This window comes from Anomaloglossus baeobatrachus, chromosome 12 (assembly GCF_048569485.1).
Source record: "Anomaloglossus baeobatrachus isolate aAnoBae1 chromosome 12, aAnoBae1.hap1, whole genome shotgun sequence".
Classification (NCBI taxonomy): Eukaryota; Metazoa; Chordata; class Amphibia; order Anura; family Aromobatidae; genus Anomaloglossus; species Anomaloglossus baeobatrachus.
The window spans coordinates 70,173,106-70,192,144 of NC_134364.1; positions in this window are offsets into that span (position 1 = coordinate 70,173,106).

A 19,039-nucleotide genomic window follows, 5' to 3' on the forward strand; every position below is an offset into this window, starting at 1 on the left:
TAAATGGAAGTAAACTCGGGACTACAGAACAGGAGAAGGACTTGGGTATTCTCATTACAAATAAGCTAAGCAGCACTCAATGTCAGACAGCAGCTGCAAGCAAACAAGATTCTAGGGTGTATAAAAAGAGAGATTAGATCCCGTGATCCCAACAAATTGTTACCCCTTTATAAATCACTTGTAAGGCCACATCTGGAATATGGGATCCAGTTTTGGGCTCCACATTTTAAAAAGGACATTCAGAAGTTAGAGTCAGTTCAAAGGCGGGCGACTAGACTACTACAAGGAATGGAGGCCGCCCGTATGATAAGAGGAATGGAGGCCGCCCGTATGATGAGAGGAATGGAGGCTGCCCGTATGATGAGAGGAATAGAGGCCGCCCGTATGATGAGAGGAATGGAGGCCGCCCGTATGATGAGAGGAATGGAGGCCGCCCGTATGATGAGAGGAATAGAGGCCGCCCGTATGATGAGAGGAATGGAGGCTGCCCGTATGATGAGAGGAATGGAGGCCGCTCGTATGATGAGAGGAATAGAGGCCGCCCTTTATGATGAGAGGAATGGAGGCCGCCCGTGTGATGAGAGGAATGGAGGCCGCCCGTATGATGACAGGAATGGAGGCCGCCCGTATGATGAGAGGAATGGAGGCCGCCCGTATGATGAGAGGAATGGAGGCCGCCCGTATGATGAGAGGAATGGAGGCCGCCCGTATGATGAGAGGAATGGAGGCCGCCCGTATGATGAGAGGAATAGAGGCCGCCCGTATGATGACAGGAATGGAGGCCGCCCGTATGATGAGAGGAATGGAGGCCGCCCGTATGATGAGAGGAATGGAGGCCGCCCGTATGATGAGAGGAATGGAGGCCGCCCGTATGATGAGAGAAATGGAGGCCGCCCATATGATGAGAGGAATGGAGGCCGCCCGTATGATGAGTAATGGAGGCCGCCCATATGATGAGAGGAATGGAGGCCGCCCGTATGATGAGAGGAATGGAGGCCGCCCGTATGATGAGAGGAATGGAGGCCGCCCGTATGATGAGAGGAATGGAGGCCGCCCGTATGATGAGAGGAATGGAGGCCGCCCGTATGATGAGAGGAATGGAGGCCGCCCGTATGATGAGTAATGGAGGCCGCCCATATGATGAGAGGAATGGAGGCCGCCCGTATGATGAGAGGAATGGAGGCCGCCCGTATGATGAGTAATGGAGGCCGCCCATATGATGAGAGGAATGGAGGCCGCCCGTATGATGAGAGGAATGGAGGCCGCCCGTATGATGAGAGGAATGGAGGCCGCCCGTATGATGAGAGGAATGGAGGCCGCCCGTATGATGAGAGGAATGGAGGCCGCCCGTATGATGAGAGGAATGTAGGCCGCCCGTATGATGAGTAATGGAGGCCGCCCGTATGATGAGAGGAATGGAGGCCGCCCGTATGATGAGTAATGGAGGCCGCCCGTATGATGAGAGGAATGGAGGCCGCCCGTATGATGAGAGGAATGGAGGCCGCCCGTATGATGAGAGGAATGTAGGCCGCCCGTATGATGAGTAATGGAGGCCGCCCGTATGATGAGAGGAATGGAGGCCGCCCGTATGATGAGAGGTTGAAAAAGTTAGATATGTTTAGCTTATAAATGAGATCTCTGAGACGTCTTTTTTCTATGTATAAATACATGTGTGGTCAATATAAAGGACTGGCACATGACTTATTTCTTCCAAAGACAATACTAAGGACCAGGGGGCACTCACTGCGAGTGGAAGAAAAGCGATTCCGGCAGCTAAATAGGAAAGGGTTCTTTACAGTTAGAGCAGTCAGACTGTGGAATGCCGACCACAAGAGGTAGTAATGGCAGACACTATAACAGCTTTTAAATCAGGGCTGGATGATTTCCTCAGTACACATAACATTGTTGGTTATAAATGATTTAGTGACCAAATGTAGAACTGGTGGAGGAAGGTTGTACTCGATGGACCTAGGGCTTTTTTCAACCTTAGTAACTATGTAACTATGTAACTAGTGATATAAATGATTGATCGGCCCAAAATAAAGGTCAGAAATTCGGGAGAAACTGCTGTGACTTTAAGTTGTTGGAGGAATGAAAGAAGAACAAAGGATTATCACACCTGTAGAACCTCAAACTTTCCATATTTCAACATATATTGACTCTTAAAGGGGTTGTTTAAGATTCAAATCCTTCTGCTTCTTATTCCATTAACAGCGCCACCCCAATCTTCAGGTCGTGTGTGGTACTGTAGCTCCGACCAATTTTACTACAATGAACCATATTTCAACATATATTGACTCTTAAAGGGGTTGTTTAAGATTCAAATCGCTCGGCTGCTTTTTCCAGTAACAGCGCCACCCCAATCTTCAGGTCATGTGTGGTACTACGACTCTGACCCTTTTTACTACAATAAAGCTGAAATGAAAAAACAAACTCATCCTATTGACACAGGTAGCCCTTTTCTTTTTAAGAGGGCAGCCACGATTTTCGGATCCCTTTAAAATATATAGTTGGTCTTTTTTGGATAGGGCTATGGCGTCTTTAATATATTTTGGCTAAATATCAGCCTCTATCCAATATTGACTTTAGCAATTTCTATTAAGAGTCTGAAATACCCCCGTCATAAAATTGCTATGGTTCAGAATGCACCACCATGCTTTACACTGCAGCTTATCTTTATGGAAAATAGTCAGAGAATACAATAAAATGAATAGACTACAATATACTAAACAACTAGTAAGAAATAGAATACTAGGGGATAGTGACGTTCCAGTTTAATGTTTAATCGCTGGTCTCTGCATAAAATCCGCCCCTCCCCCACCCCCCCAAAAAAATTGGAGCCATGATAAAAGTTTTGCTTGAGCGTTTTCCTACATTTTGTGCTTCGCGAGTCGGTAAAGGCAGCACAATGCAATAATCGCTGCTCCCACTGTGTTGTCAGCCAGAACTGGGCGACTTTCTCCGCAGATAATGTAAAATGTTCTTTGAAGAAGGCAGATAAAACAAGCGCACTAAATATAATATGGGACCCGGCAATTAATTTACAGGAAAAAAAAAGAAAATATTTTCAGATTGTTTGGGTCTTCAGGGACACAATGCCGCGTCTCCGCTTTGCCCACTAATGGCAATTATTGTTGCTTCCGGGTATAATAAAAAAATAACGGGAAAAAGATATAAGGATCTCGGTAGAAATTGAGCTGAATCTCCCACTGTGGAAATAATCAGGAAATTAAAAGCTTAGCAATCTATAAAACTGCATCGCAACGTAATATTGTTAGAGCAAAACATTATCGGTTTAAAAGGCAGAAACAAGTAAATCTTTGTCGCGGTGCGGTAAGGGGACGGGGGGTCTCGCCACTTCATTCGCAGGGAGGAGAATGTAATGATATTTGCAAAGGTAAAGCTGAGAGCAGGAGAGATGTAGACATGTTGGTTAGTCGGCGACCAAAGGTTTAGTAAATTCCAAAGTGCAATAATTATATAGGGGTGCAACAGTTTTATGGTATGGATTTCAGGGTCCCACCTTCAAAGCCGCCATGGAATCAAGACAACAGGAGAGTGCAGGGGCCCATCTGACTGCTATGTGGCCCTTGGAGAGAGGGGACTGACCTTTGGTGGTCCTATGGGGGCACATACCTGTGCATGACTCTCTCTCTCTCTGTGTATATATATATATATATATATATATATATATATATATAAAAGCTCTGCACCGATCCAAAATCCATAAAAATGTAAAAAAGAGGATCCAGCAAATAGAACCATAAACATCTATTTCACCCTGTAAAAATAAATTACAAAAAATGGAAAGTTCATAAGGTAATGACCACCATAGTTCTATTTTATGCGTTGCGAGGCATGCTCTACTTTCTTTTGGTGCTGTAGGGGTTAAGGACTCTTTGCTATCTGGCTACCCTTTCTAGCCTTAATCTGAAGTACAGCTCTTTGTGACCACCCACCTTTCCTATAAAAAGTCACAAGTCTTACCATCTGATGCCAGAGATAGAATCTTCTGGAAGAAGCTGAGGTGTCATGTCAATTGCAGCTGTGGTGTTTAGCAGCATTGGAGGAGCTTGGAGTGTTTTACTTTTGGGGTCTATTTTTCCGCTGTCTGTCTCCCTCCCTTTGTGTTGTATTATTGCACTAGTGAGACTAGTGCTCTCAACTACCTTCTTACTAGCCAGGGTGAGTTCTGGGCTCGTGAGGGCCTAGGTATCTGGGGCGATGAAATGCGTATAAAATCTAGTGTCATCTTTGGCCCCTCACTTCCAAAGTGTAATTTTTTAATATTCTACAAACCATTGTTACTATATAAACAAGACTGAATAAAGCAGAACAAACTTTGGCTCCTCCTTTAGCCCATGGCCCACCCCCGAGCAACCACCTGATTATATAAAATAATTATTTGGTCTATGAGCAGATTCCTGTATGCCACCTTTACATTGTGAGTTGGAATTGGCTAATGAATATGTGGAAAAAAAAATCTAGATATCAATAATAGGTCAATACAACTTTGGTTGTATCCATGGTTTCCCAGGATTTCCCCCAACAATCTTTTTTTAGTCCAATTTTTCTAGCCTGGACACCAGCTGTAAATGGAAAGACAGTAATTCCTAGATTAACTGTCATGAAGTGTAAGGGAATAACCAGGGAGCGGGGCTCCTAGACTGGTCCTCAGGCTAGGGGGTCAATAACCGTCCCTTATCCCCGAGGTACTTCCGATGGTGAAGAGGTCTGGACCGCCAACCTAGCCCTGCTCCTGGCCAGCCCTGCTCTAATATCCCACCCCAGGGGAGAGCTGGGACAGGAGTGGTTAAACCCACACAAATAAACAATCGGGAAACTAAAACTCTAACTCACAGCAATCACACACAGTGGTATAAGACAATTTGAGATTAGGAGGAAATAAAGAGCAGGGAGGGAATAAACAGATGACAAAATAATTCCCACAACACACCAAACAGCACTCAGTAGTTCACCAGCAACTGGATCACAACGGCACGTGGACTTTTGTCGCTTAAAGCTATAGTCGGCACAGGAAATCAATTTCCACATCTTAAAAAGGAGGGGAGAAGTTGTGATAGATTTCTCAAAACACGTGATCCTAGAGTTAACCACCAGCTTGATCACTAATGAACACAGAGATGGTCGACGCCTGAGCCTGCCTGTGCAACTCAGAAGCCCCAGAGAAACCATAGTGAGGAGTGTCAGAATCTAAGGTTTGAACAGCGCCAGATACCCCCATGGTACTCGGCGAGTTTTGAGCCAAACGCCGTCATTAACACATTTCAACCACTTCGGGATTATCTCTCCTCTATTAGCCAAAGCAGAGAGTAGCTATAAGGAGTATGTCTTACTCTGGAGGACCTAGTGCCTGCAATACTGCATTTGCCCTCTGGGAGTGCTATAGGGAAACTGAAAACATGAAATATACTTAATCATTGGCACTTCTATGATAATGGTATTGTTAGGAGGGTAAGGAGGCTCTCCGAACTAAGCGGGTAATATAAATTAGACATTGTGACAAGTGTGGGACAAATATTTTGGCCATTTCAGACGTTGTAAAAAAAAAAAAGACTTTTCTGCATCTGTAGATACTGTCATCCATCTTCAATGAGAGATCCACATGAAGAAATCAATTGCCTCTTGTTCCAGCCAGCGCGAAAGGTCAGCCCCAAACTAATAAAAACCACACAACTATCATTCTTTGTGCGTAGCCCTCATTAGGAAAATATAAATCTTGGAATCTCATAAAAAGGGTCATAGTTTTATTGTTGAAGCTAGAAGAAAATAATAAAATAGCTGCGCTAAAACAAAACACTTGCAAGTCATTTACTTTCCGAAATAGAAGAGAAGTGGTAGGGGCGCGCACTATGCCCGGCGCACTTATCCTAATATGGCAAGGCGGACCCCGCAGATGCTCTCGGCTCTTGCCGTGTTGGTCGGATGGCGGTTTATAAAGTCGTGGAGACAATGTAAAGCATTTGGGTAATCCGAAGCCTTTCCACTAACATTTGCTCTGACCGCGAGCCAGTGACAACATCTGATTTTTATTTAGTGCGCCGCTCAATATTGTTTTATTTCTTTGTGATTTGTGGACGCTGTTTGCAAGAAAAAAAGACAACAAAAAAGCGTGCTATTTCTAAATATACCACATACATAGCTGGACACAAAAATAAAATCATCTGCTACAGTCTGTTAGAAATGTGCTACCCCCTACTGTATAATATACAGATGTAGCAGGATTCGATTTGTCATTTAACCCTTCAGGCTGCACAGATTGTATTTTGCTTGCTCTCCACACAAATAATAAAATATTCAAGTATTTATTAATGTTTGTATTGATTTAAAGGGGTCTCCTCACCTCTTACTTCATGATTAAGGGGGTTTCTATGTGACTGCAGTCTTGTGAATCTTACCAACGTGCACAGTGCGCACTGTCAAGATTCTCCGGTGCTGGACTGCAAGTACGTAATTTATCTGTCCAGCCACATTCCGACTTGATGTGTTCAGCCTTGCTCAATTCATTTATATTGAGCAATGTCTGGTCAACACTTGACCTCAGATAAAGACAGACAAGGGAAAACCAAAACTCTGTCACACCGCACACACACACACACACACACAAAGGAAAAAACAATAAGAGGTTCAGGAGTAAAAACAAGAGCAGGATGGAAGTACAAAACAATAGGGGTAAACTCCACAACCGCACCAAGCAAAGCGCACTATTTTCACCAGTAGGTCTTGGACACCACACTTCACAGACCAATATAGAATAATCTATAGCTGGCAAGGGTAGAAGGGTTCCACCAGCATAAATAGGAGAGGAGCACATGTGATAGGCCTCCCCACAACATGTGACCAAAGGAGCAAGTAGACCAGTAGAGATTAACTCTTGCTGCCTATGAATCAGCACACAGCAGGTCGACGCCCGAGGCTGCCTGTGTTGATCCAAGACACCAGAGAAACCATCGTCCAGAGTGTCAGAATCTGCAATCTGAACTGAGCCCAATGCTGCCATGACAGTCAGTGCAGATTGTGCAAAACTCCATGTGACAATCTACATTACAAATAATTGACTATAAAAAGCATCTTTTGCTCTGGAGGACCTAGTACGTGCAATACTTCTTATGTCCTGTAGGAGTGCTGCATAGAAATTAAAGCCTTTCTACCCTGTTCTTCCTTCCCTCTCCTCAGGGGTGTACCTATAGAATGTGCAGAGCTAGCAGTTGCTTTTAAGCTCTGGTACCTAAAAAGTCCAAAGGTTCTTCTGCCATATAAGACACAAATTGTCATAAATGGTACACAGTAGGTGGGGAGCTACTACAGATTTTGCATTGAGATACGAATTCTTTCAGATATGGCTCTGTGTCCGCCCCCCAACTTTCGAAGGGTGTTGTTGGGGTACGGCCTGGAAGGTGTAAGGAATTCAATGACGTCACCATATTGTCCTGCCTGTGTTCAGGGGAGAAAAGAACTTGGTCTCTCGGATTAGGGGAGCATAAACTTTTTGGCATTATTATATAAAGGTGGCATTATTGCTTTTGGAAGAGGCACTGAAGGTGCATCATTACTTTTTAAAGAGGTCCAAAGGGGCATTTGGAGGAAATTATTTTTTAAATGCAATATTTGGTTGGGGGGTTCAATACTTGGTGGAGGGGGGTTCAATATTTGTTTTGCCCTGGATGCTGGCAATACCTGCACCTCATTGTCTATCCCAATGGAATAATGCTATCACAACAGAATTTAGCCAACAAAATGGAAATTATTCTGAAGGCATCTATGGAAAACCATTGTAGAACAAGTCATATCAAAAAGGTCTAAGGCTATGTGCGCACTAGAGCTTTTTACCCGCGGATTTACCTGCGGATTTGCCGTGGAAATTTCTTGAGAAATGTCTGCAATCTTTGTGCAGACATTTCCCAGCAAATTCTATGGTAAAAAAAAATAGCTGTGCGCACTGGTGCGGATTTTTCTCAAGAAATTTCCTTGAGATGAATTTCTCGAGAAACTTTCTTGAGAAAATGAACATGTCCATTATTTCCGCAGGTACCCTGCGGATTTCGGCAGTGCAGCCTGCAAAAATCCGCAGGGAAACACCCGCGGGAAAATCGCGGCAATTCCGCGGCAATTCCGCGGCTGATCCGCGGCAAATCCGCGGCAAATCCGCATGCGGATTTGGTGCGGATTTTTTCCGGAGGTCCGGAAATCTTTCACTCCCAGAAGTTTCTCAAGAAATTTTCTTGAGAAACTTCACATTTCTAGTGCGCACATAGCCTAATGGGCAATTTGAAGCCAAAGTGGTTGGATTATGAAGGTGTGGGCGAAATACACTCCTTCTATGCCATTTGAACTCCAAATTAATAAGATTTGTTTTACGAGCGCTCGGGAAATCAATACAGCACACACACTTAGTATAGTGTACTGAAAGACTTCTTTATTAGTACATGTGACCCGTTTATATAGGGTCACAGACAAAGGATAAGTTCCCTCTGAACTATGCACCAATAAAAGCTGCAGGGGCGTGAGCCGAAAAGTGAAACTCCCCCCCCATCAGTGTTAGCTGAGCCCTATGACATCATTAGTTATAGGACAAGATAGACTCTATGCCTTTTGAACTCCAAATTAATAAAATTTGTTTTACGAGCGCTTGGTAAATTAATACAGCACACACTGCTTAGTATGGTGTACTCAAAGAATTCTCCTTTATTATTACATGTGACCAGCTTATATAAGGTCACAGACAATGGATACGCTCCTTCTTAAATATGCACCAATAAGAGCAGCAGAGGTGTGTATACAAATGTGACACTTCCCTTCCATTAGTGAAGATTTGTTTTATGAGTGCTTGGGAACTTAATACAGCACACACTGCTTAGTATGGTGTACTCAAAGACTTCTCCTTCATTATTACATGTGACCAGCTTATATAGAGTCACAGGCAAAGGATAAGTTCCCTCTGAACTATGCACTAATAAGAGCCACAGGGGTGTGTATAGAAATGTGACACTTCCCAACCCATCAGTGAAGATTAGTTTTACGAGCGCTCGGGAAATCAATACAGCACACACTGCTTAGTATGGTGTACTCAAAGACTTCTCCTTCATTATTACATGTGACCAGATTATATAAGGTCACAGACAAAGGATAAGTGCCCTCTGAACTATGCACCAATAAAAGCCACAGGGGTGTGTATAGAAATGTGAAACTTCCTGCCCATCAGTGAAGATTTTTTTATGAGCGCTTGGGAACTTAATACAACACACACACAGTATGGTGTACTCAAAGAATTCTCCTTTATTAGCACATGTGACCAGTTTATATAGGGTCACAGACAAAGGAGAACTTCCCTCCAAACTATGCACCAATAAGAGCAGTAGGGATGCGAACAGAAATGTGAAACTTCCCACCCATTAGTGAAGATTTGTTTTACGAGCGCTTAGGAACTTAATACAGCACACGCTTAGTATGGTGTACTCAAAGAATTCTCCTTTATTCGTACATGTGACCAGTTTATATAGTATAGGGTCACAGACAAAGGACAAATTCCCTCTGAACTATGCACCAATAAGAGCTGCAGGGGCGTGAACGGAAATGTGAAACTTCCCGCCCATCAGTGTTAGCGGAACCCTATGACATCATTGGCTATAGGACAAGATGGATACATTAATTTCCTATATGTTACAGCTTCATTACCTTCCATCCATCCCAACTGTTTATTTGCTAGATGAAGAAGAAAAGGTTAATTGCCGTTGAGTCCGCGCACAGAGGAGGCCATCTTACACGTAACCCGCTTCCCGTAACGCAATTTTATTCCTTTGAGCAGCTTGAAACTCATTTGATCAAGTCCATAATCGCCTTAAAATTCACATTATATTATTTTTTTCCTCTTCCGCGGTTTCTTGTGGGTGTTGCATGTACGTCGCTATTGAAAACTAGGCTGAATGAATATGAAAGAGAACTGTCAAGGGTAGAATCTCATATGTAATTACCTTTTCTACTTCTCACTCCTTGCTTTTTAACTAGGCTTACTCGCTTTCTCTATGCCTTTGCATCCCAAAACCCATAATGATATATGTTGGCATTGCCGGAGCACTCATATCTATAGGATGCCGCGCATTGACCCTTAATACGATGAATGGCATCCGTCGTGAAGGCTCATGTATTGATTTCCATACTCAGGGTGCAGATTCCTCTCCCATTTGTTGGGGAATTTGCAAAGTCTTTATTTTTTTTTATTTTCTTAAAAAAAATGCTGTTTAACATAATAATTCTCAGAAGCTGTTTTCCCCCACGGTGCAATAATGAAAAGTAAGTGACGGCGAAAGCAAATGATGCTTCAGAAAAAAAAGGGATTATTTTAGAATAGTCTGGTTGGAGGCAGAATCGCGCTGTTTATATTCCACAATCTGTTCCTACATTTCATATTCCATAACCCGGCGTTTGCTGCATTCTGTTGCCGTTCTCTCTTTCCACGCTTGGTATATTTTGCCCATAAAATCAGTTAAGTTTGGAAACAATGAATAGGTTTTTAATTCAACCTTAAATATTGAGTCACCAAGTTGACCGACCCCATTTTCAAATACACAAATAAAAAAAAAAAAAAAAAAAAAAAAAAATATATATATATATATATATATATATACAGTTAGGTCCAGAAATATTTGGACAGTGACACAAGTTTTGTTATTTTAGCTGTTTACAAAAACATGTTCAGAAATACAATTATATATATAATATGGGCTGAAAGTGCACACTCCCAGCTGCAATATGAGAGTTTTCACATCCAAATCGGAGAAAGGGTTTAGGAATCATAGCTCTGTAATGCATAGCCTCCTCTTTTTAAAGGGACCAAAAGTAATTGGACAAGGGACTCTAAGGGCTGCAATTAACTCTGAAGGCGTCTCCCTCATTAACCTGTAATCAATGAAGTAGTTAAAAGGTCTGGGGTTGATTACAGGTGTGTGGTTTTGCATTTGGAAGCTGTTGCTGTGACCAGACAACATGCGGTCTAAGGAACTCTCAATTGAGGTGAAGCAGAACATCCTGAGGCTGAAAAAAAAGAAAAAATCCATCAGAGAGATAGCAGACATGCTTGGAGTAGCAAAATCAACAGTCGGGTACATTCTGAGAAAAAAGGAATTGACTGGTGAGCTTGGGAACTCAAAAAGGCCTGGGCGTCCACGGATGACAACAGTGGTGGATGATCGCCGCATACTTTCTTTGGCGAAGAAGAACCCGTTCACAACATCAACTGAAGTCCAGAACACTCTCAGTGAAGTAGGTGTATCTGTCTCTAAGTCAACAGTAAAGAGAAGACTCCATGAAAGTAAATACAAAGGGTTCACATCTAGATGCAAACCATTCATCAATTCCAAAAATAGACAGGCCAGAATTAAATTTGCTGAAAAACACCTCATGAAGCCAGCTCAGTTCTAGAAAAGTATTCTATGGACAGATGAGACAAAGATCAACCTGTACCAGAATGATGGGAAGAAAAAAGTTTGGAGAAGAAAGGGAACGGCACATGATCCAAGGCACACCACATCCTCTGTAAAACATGGTGGAGGCAACGTGATGGCATGGGCATGCATGGCTTTCAATGGCACTGGGTCACTTGTGTTTATTGATGACATAACAGCAGACAAGAGTAGCTGGATGAATTCTGAAGTGTACCAGGATATACTTTCAGCCCAGATTCAGCCAAATGCCGCAAAGTTGATCGGACGGCGCTTCGTAGTACAGATGGACAATGACCCCAAGCATACAGCCAAAGCTACCCAGGAGTTCATGAGTGCAAAAAAGTGGAACATTCTGCAATGGCCAAGTCAATCACCAGATCTTAACCCAATTGAGCATGCATTTCACTTGCTCAAATCCAGACTTAAGACGGAAAGACCCACAAACAACCTAGACCTGAAGGCTGCGGCTGTAAAGGCCTGGCAAAGCATTAAGAAGGAGGAAACCCAGCGTTTGGTGATGTCCATGGGTTCCAGACTTAAGGCAGTGATTGCCTCCAAAGGATTCGCAACAAAATATTGAAAATAAAAATATTTTGTTTGGCTTTGGTTTATTTGTCCAATTACTTTTGACCTCCTAAAATGTGGAGTGTTTGTAAAGAAATGTGTACAATTCCTACAATTTCTATCAGATATTTTTGTTCAAACCTTCAAATTAAACGTTACAATCTGCACTTGAATTCTGTTGTAGAGGTTTCATTTCAAATCCAATGTGGTGGCATGCAGAGCCCAACTCGCGAAAATTGTGTCACTGTCCAAATATTTCTGGACCTAACTGTATATATATATATATCTCTCATGTAATTATTTTAGTGGTGGCTGGTTCTTCTAGCAAAATAGGTTTCTTCAAAGGGCAATCCATTTAAAATGTATGAAAAAATAATTATACCACACCCTGGGATATGGACTAATTTGTCATCCTTTTTTAGGTTCCCTTTCATTAGCATTTTTCCAGTACTATAGGTGCTGGTACTTCCTTTGCCATAACTTCCCAGCATGCAATCATCCAATGACTTGACTAGTGTGAACTGAAAGCCAACTCCTTTATAGCTATTTGCAGTTTAACAGACAGGAGATCAGGAGCAGAGAGACAAGGACCCACCCTCAATTCCTGTAGAAAGCAAAGACCCACTCCCACTTTGTGTGGAGAGATAAAGACCCACCCCTTGGTCCTGTAGGGAGATAAAGACCAATCCTCACTTTTTCGGGATCTGGCTCTACATAATGCAGTGAGACAAAGACCCACCCCCACTTAAAATAGAGAGACAAAGACCCACTCCCACTTAAAATAGAGAGACAAAAACCCACCCCCACTTAAAATAGAGAGACAAAGACCCACCCCCACTTAAAATAGAGAGACAAAGACCCACCCCCACTTAAAATAGAGAGACAAAGACCCACCCCCACTTAAAATAGACAAAGACCCACCCCTGATTACAGTAGAGAGACAAAAGCATACATCCACTTTCTATAGAAAAACAAAGGCATGCTGCAGTTTCTATAGAGAGACAAAGACATACCTAAACTTCTTGCCAAGAAACAAAGACATATCTCCAGTTCCAATAATAAGACAAAAGCACGCCCAGCTTTCTATACAGAGATAAGACCCATCCCTGCTTACAATAGAAAGACATAGACCTGCCTCCACTTTCTGCAGAAAGACTAAGGCATGCTCTGGTCTTTATAGAAAGACAAAGACCCTTTTGCTTACAATAAACAAAGACTCACCCCTGCTTAGAAAAGAACAAACAACACCCTCCCCTGCTTATAATATACTGACAAATACCTATTCATGCTTACAATAAAGTGAGGCAAAGACCCACCTCCACTTACAGCAGAGAGACAAAGACCCAACTCCACTTCCAATAGAAAGACAAAGGCATGCCAAGCTTTCTATAGAGACATAGACCCACCCCTGCTTACAGTAGAGAGACATAGACCCACCCCTAAAGAGAGAGAAAAACCCACCCCTGATTACAGTAGAGAGGAAAAAGACCCACCCCTGATTGCAGTAGAGAGGAAAAAGACCCACCCCTGATTACAGTAGAGAAGAAAAGACCTACCCCTGATTACAGTAGAGGAAAGACCCACCCCTGATTACAGTAGAGAGAAAAAAGACCCACCCCTGATTACAGTAGAGAGACAAAGACCCACCCCTAATTACAGTAGACAGGAAAAAGACCCACCCCTGATTACAGTAGAGAGACAAAGATCCACCCCTGATTGCAGTAGAGAGGAAAAAGACCCACCCCTGATTACAGTAGAGACAAAGACCCACCCCTGATTACAGTAGAGACAAAGACCCACCCCTGATTACAGTAGAGACAAAGACCCACCCCTGATTACAGTAGAGAGACAAAGACCCACCCCTGATTACAGTAGAGAGGAAAAAGACCTACCCCTGATTACAGTAGAGACAAAGACCCACCCCTGGTTACAGTAGAGGAAAGACCCACCCCTGATTACAGTAGAGAGGAAAAAGACCCACCCCTGATTACAGTAGAGAGGAAAAAGACCCACCCCTGATTACAGTAGAGAGGAAAAAGACCCACCCTTGATTACAGTAGAGAGAAAGACACATCCCTGCTTACAGTAGAAAGACCCACCCCTTCTTACAGTAGAAAGAAAAAGACCCACCCCTGCTTACCATAGAGGGACAAAGACCCACCCCTGCTTACAGTAGAGAGGAAAAAGACCCACCGCTGCTTACAGTAGAGAGAAAAAGACCCACCCCTGCTTACCATAGAGGAACAAAGACCCACCCCTGCTTACAGTAGAGAGGAAAAAGACCCACCCCTGCTTACAGTAGAGAGAAAAAGACCCAACCCTGCTTACCATAGAGGGACAAAGACCCACCCCTGCTTACCATAGAGGAACAAAGACCCACCCCTGCTTACAGTAGAGAGGAAAAAGACCCACCCCTGCTTACAGTAGAGAGAAAAAGACCCAACCCTGCTTACCATAGAGGGACAAAGACCCACCCCTGCTTACCATAGAGGCACAAAGACCCACCCCTGTTTACAGTAGAGCGGAAAAAGACCCACCCCTGCTTACCATAGAGGCACAAAGACCCACCCCTGTTTACAGTAGAGAGGAAAAAGACCCACCGCTGCTTACAATAGAGAGACAAAGACACCTCATATTTACTTTAGAGAGATGAACAACTGCCCCACTTCCGGCAGAAAGACAAAGGCACATCCTGATTTCTATATCGAGACAGAGACCCAGCTCCACTTACAAGAGAGACTAAGACCCTTTCCTTCTTTCTGTAATACATCTCTGCATCTCTGCTATTACATAAGGACAAGGCGGCACATCAAAATTGGATAATAGTATAATGCAATAAGCATACCGAAAAACATTGAAGCATACAATGAAAAATGCCACTTGCTAACTTGAAAGTGTGAATAATGAAATGCATACCTGCTATGAATATTCGGAAAAAAGGAGATTTTTAGCAATCGCATTGATCAATGTAACTGAGCCCCAAAACCTCGTCAAGGTATATCTCTATATTGGGGTCCCTAGCTCTATGACCCTAACTGTGTGTCATCTCATTGCAATTAAAAACTGCTGTGGGTGGAGAGGGGTAACCAAGGACTGTCTTATATATTTTTTGGCTTGCACTCATAATATATATTAGTGCTCACTTCAGTTATCCTATTTAGTATCTCTGCTATTACAGACAGATTACACTTGACAACAGGCAGTGAATAACAAGTTACATAGAAGGGAGACACCTAGTGGCTGCTCTTTGGGGTACCATAAAAATTAGCAGGTATCCCAGTTAAATTAACTAAACACTATGGTATTGTTTTTCCATCGGAAGCCTATGGGGGGTGAATAGTCCCATCCCCAATGGTTGTGGTGAAACACTCATCGATATATAACATGGGAGGTGAGAATTGGTCATTGGAGAGGGCTGGGAGGGCAAGCCAGCATCAGGTCCTCCAGACGTCTTGGTCTTGGCGTGGAAGCCAGACTTGATGTATATTGCTGGACCTGATCTCCCCTCTGTACACTTCTGACTACATACAATGAATTTAATGCTTATAATTTTGCAGCCTTTCCATAAATAAAAAGCCGCATTTAATGTTCTATATAAACACAATTTTGTAAGTTTACTAAAGGGTCGACCCAGCTCTTTTTACATAAATGCCGAGATTTTTTGTTAAATAACATGCTGACAAGATTGCTTCTTCCTGCCACAAAAGCGAAATTATAGAAAAGTTGCAGTACATATTAAGTCTATTGTTCATTCTCCCCAGACATGAAAAATACTGTACTGCAAACATTTCACAATACATTTACATAATAGAACACCATGAAATGAAAAATGATTTGACATCCAAAGAAAATACATTTACTGTAGCATGTTTATTGATTTTTATTATAATGCTCAACTTGTTATTTATATATATACATATTCTTCCGAGCTGAATTTTTAAGTGAGCGACGTGAGGGGAACCTGAAAAGAGGCTAAGATTTGCAGAGCCCTTTAACCCTTTATTTTCCATCTACCTCCTTGTCTAGTATTTGTATCTCAAAGACGTTACTTCTTAACGGTCAATGGTTGGTCTGCAAATAACTTATTAGTACATCATAATGTGACTAAGGGTCCCCCAATATTAACCCCAATATTAACAATAACCCCTCCAAAAGAAAAATGCATTTATGCCCATCTCTCTCCTGCCATGTTAAAAGAAATCAAGAATATTTCTATTAGTTTTCTTAGGTCCAATTTACATCGGTAGCTTATTGTTAAAAAATACTTGTTTTTTTTCTGAATAAGCTGAACATGAGGTTAATACTATTTCTGGCCAATATTTAACTTGTATTCTGCATATTTCACCGGTTTCCCCCTCTACAGCATTGCTCTAAAATTTTCAGTTGTCTCTGAGCTAGTGGGTGAAGACTAGAGGCTATTATGTCCCCCATTCACTGCACACACAGACATGAGGGGTTCATGGCGTCCTGTCTCTATGTAGAACATGCTTACAAGAGGCAGCAGTTTAAAGGACGTTATTTGGCAGTACTGACCAGAGTAGCTGTGCGTCCAACTCTCGGGTGAGATAAACACTTGTGGATAGCAGTTTGGAGGAGGTTATATGCCAGCACTGAGCAGTGTAGCAGTGAGTCCAACTCTCGGGTGAGATAAACACTTGCTAAGAAGCAGCATGGAGGACATTATATGGCAGTACTGAGCAGTAAAGCTCTGATTCTAGCTTTCGGGTGAGATAAATACTTGCAAGAAGTAGCATGGAGGACTTTATATGGCAGTACTGCGCAGTAAAGCTCTGATTCTAGCTTTCGGGTGAGATAAATACTTGCTAAGAAGTTGCATGGAGGGCGTTATATGGCAGTACGGAGCAGTGTAGCTGTATGTACTTACTAGCAAGCAACAGGGAAGCTGTGAGTCTAACGTTTGGGTGAGATAAACAGTTGCTAGATAGCAACACGGAGGATATGAGTAGTGCAGTATTAAGCAGTGTAGCTATGAAACCAGCTCTCAGGTTAGAAATACTGTACTTGTTAAGAAGTAGCTTGGAGGACATTATATCTCAGCACTAAGCAGTGAAGCTGTGAGTCCAATTCTCAGGGGAGAAATACTTGCTAGGAAGTAGCATGGAGGACATTACATTGTAGTACTGAGCAGTGAACCTGTGAGTGTGACGCCCTGGACTAGTCAGATCGTCACAGGGTTCTGCACAATATTTCCCTCCCCGTGCAGGGCTCAACCCCCCATGGTTCTGGGAACCTAACCTGCAGTACTGCCTCCACCAGCATTCACAAATCCTAGTTACACCTTGCACCACACCTGTCAGGCACCCCAGTGGGCTGCTTAAGCTTGAATAGGGCAGTCCACCTAGGGGTAAGACAGAGTGGTGGTAGGGGGGAAGCCAGCAAGGGAAGAAGTGCAGAGCAGAGCTGACAGGCAGAACAGTGAGAGCTCCCAAAGAGTGAGGAGATGGGAGTAGCAGCTCCCCAGAGTGCGTTGTTAGCCCTCGAGCTGTGAGGAGCTCTGAGGAAGCTGGGAGTTGTAGCTCCCAGGGGAGAAGCAGACTAAATCGCAGACGGTGGTCTGGACCTAGAGGAGTCGGACCCCCGGTCGCAAAAGATTGAGGCTAGGTGCCTGGGACCTGTCTTGGAGGACGGTCAGCAGCCTGAGCCTAATCACCGGTCTGGGACCAAAGGCACAATGTTGTACACAGACCCTAGATCAGGGAGAAGCTTTAGCCAACCCGGCAATTAACCTGCGGAGGACAGGACCTCTACGGACTGTTCCCACGAGGCTCAGAGATCGGGGGCACTAGCGCAATGAGGGGGATAGAGCTTTCCAAACAAGCAACCCACTGAAATCCCAAGTGTGAACCCCTGAGAGCAAGCTCTTCTACTTAGCTACTGTGGGGAGCGGGGCCCGACAAGATCCAAGCTGATGGGCCACAAAGGACACTCTACATTACTGTGCCAGGAGGCAGGTCACGGACCACCAGGCAGTGTTGCAGGGGACAGGACCCGGACGAGTTCACCTCAGGAGACAGCGGCACCCAGAGACTTGGTTTACCCTGTTGTGCTTCATTGCTGAGTCAGTACAAGATTAACCCCTGCAACCAGCGAGCCTGTGCTTCCCCTGCACCCCACACCCCACACATCCCTACCCGTGGAGGGTCACGTCACCTAGCTGCCCCACTCCATCACCCCAGGTACTCCTAACGGCAGCGGTGGTACTCCCAATTACCGTACACCACGGGTGGCATTACGAACTATATATACCTCCCTTGTAGATACCCCCTTCTTCATTTGAGTGTGGCCCCTAGCTCCTGTGTCCGGAGACCCTCGAGCCATGAGTAATCACCACCCCCGGATCCGAGCGGTTCGACCGCTGCAGAGGTGGCACATGAGTCCAACTCTCGGGGAATAATAACCTGTTAAGAAGTAGCATGGAGAACATTATATGTCAGTACTAAACAGTGAAGCTGTGAGTCTAACTCTTGGGGGAGAATTCCTTGCTAGGAAGTAGCATGGAGGACAATACATGGCAATACTGAGTAGTGAAGATGTTAGTCCAGCTCTCGGGTGAGATATAAACTTGCTAGGAAGTGCCATGGAGGACATTATATGGCAGTACTGAGCAGTGAAGCTGTGAGTCCAATTTTCAGGGGAGAAATACTTCCTAAAAAGTAGCATGGATGACTTTATATAGCAGTACTGAGCAGTGAAGCTGTGACTCCAGAACTAGGGTGAGATAAATACTTGCAGGATAGTAGCATGGAGGATGTTATACGGCAGTACTGAGCAGTGTAGCTGTGAATACTTACTAGCAAGCAACAGTGTGTATGTGCATCTTTCTGCCTCTTTCTTCCACTCTGCTCCTCCCTCTTCCTCCTACCAGTTCAAATATCAAAAATGTCAATATGGAGTTGAAATCTGATCCTTCAGTGAGCAAAGAGTCCATCTTGCTTTGACAAAAATAGCTACAGGGTTTACATTCTTTGGACTCTTCCTACAGACCTGAATTG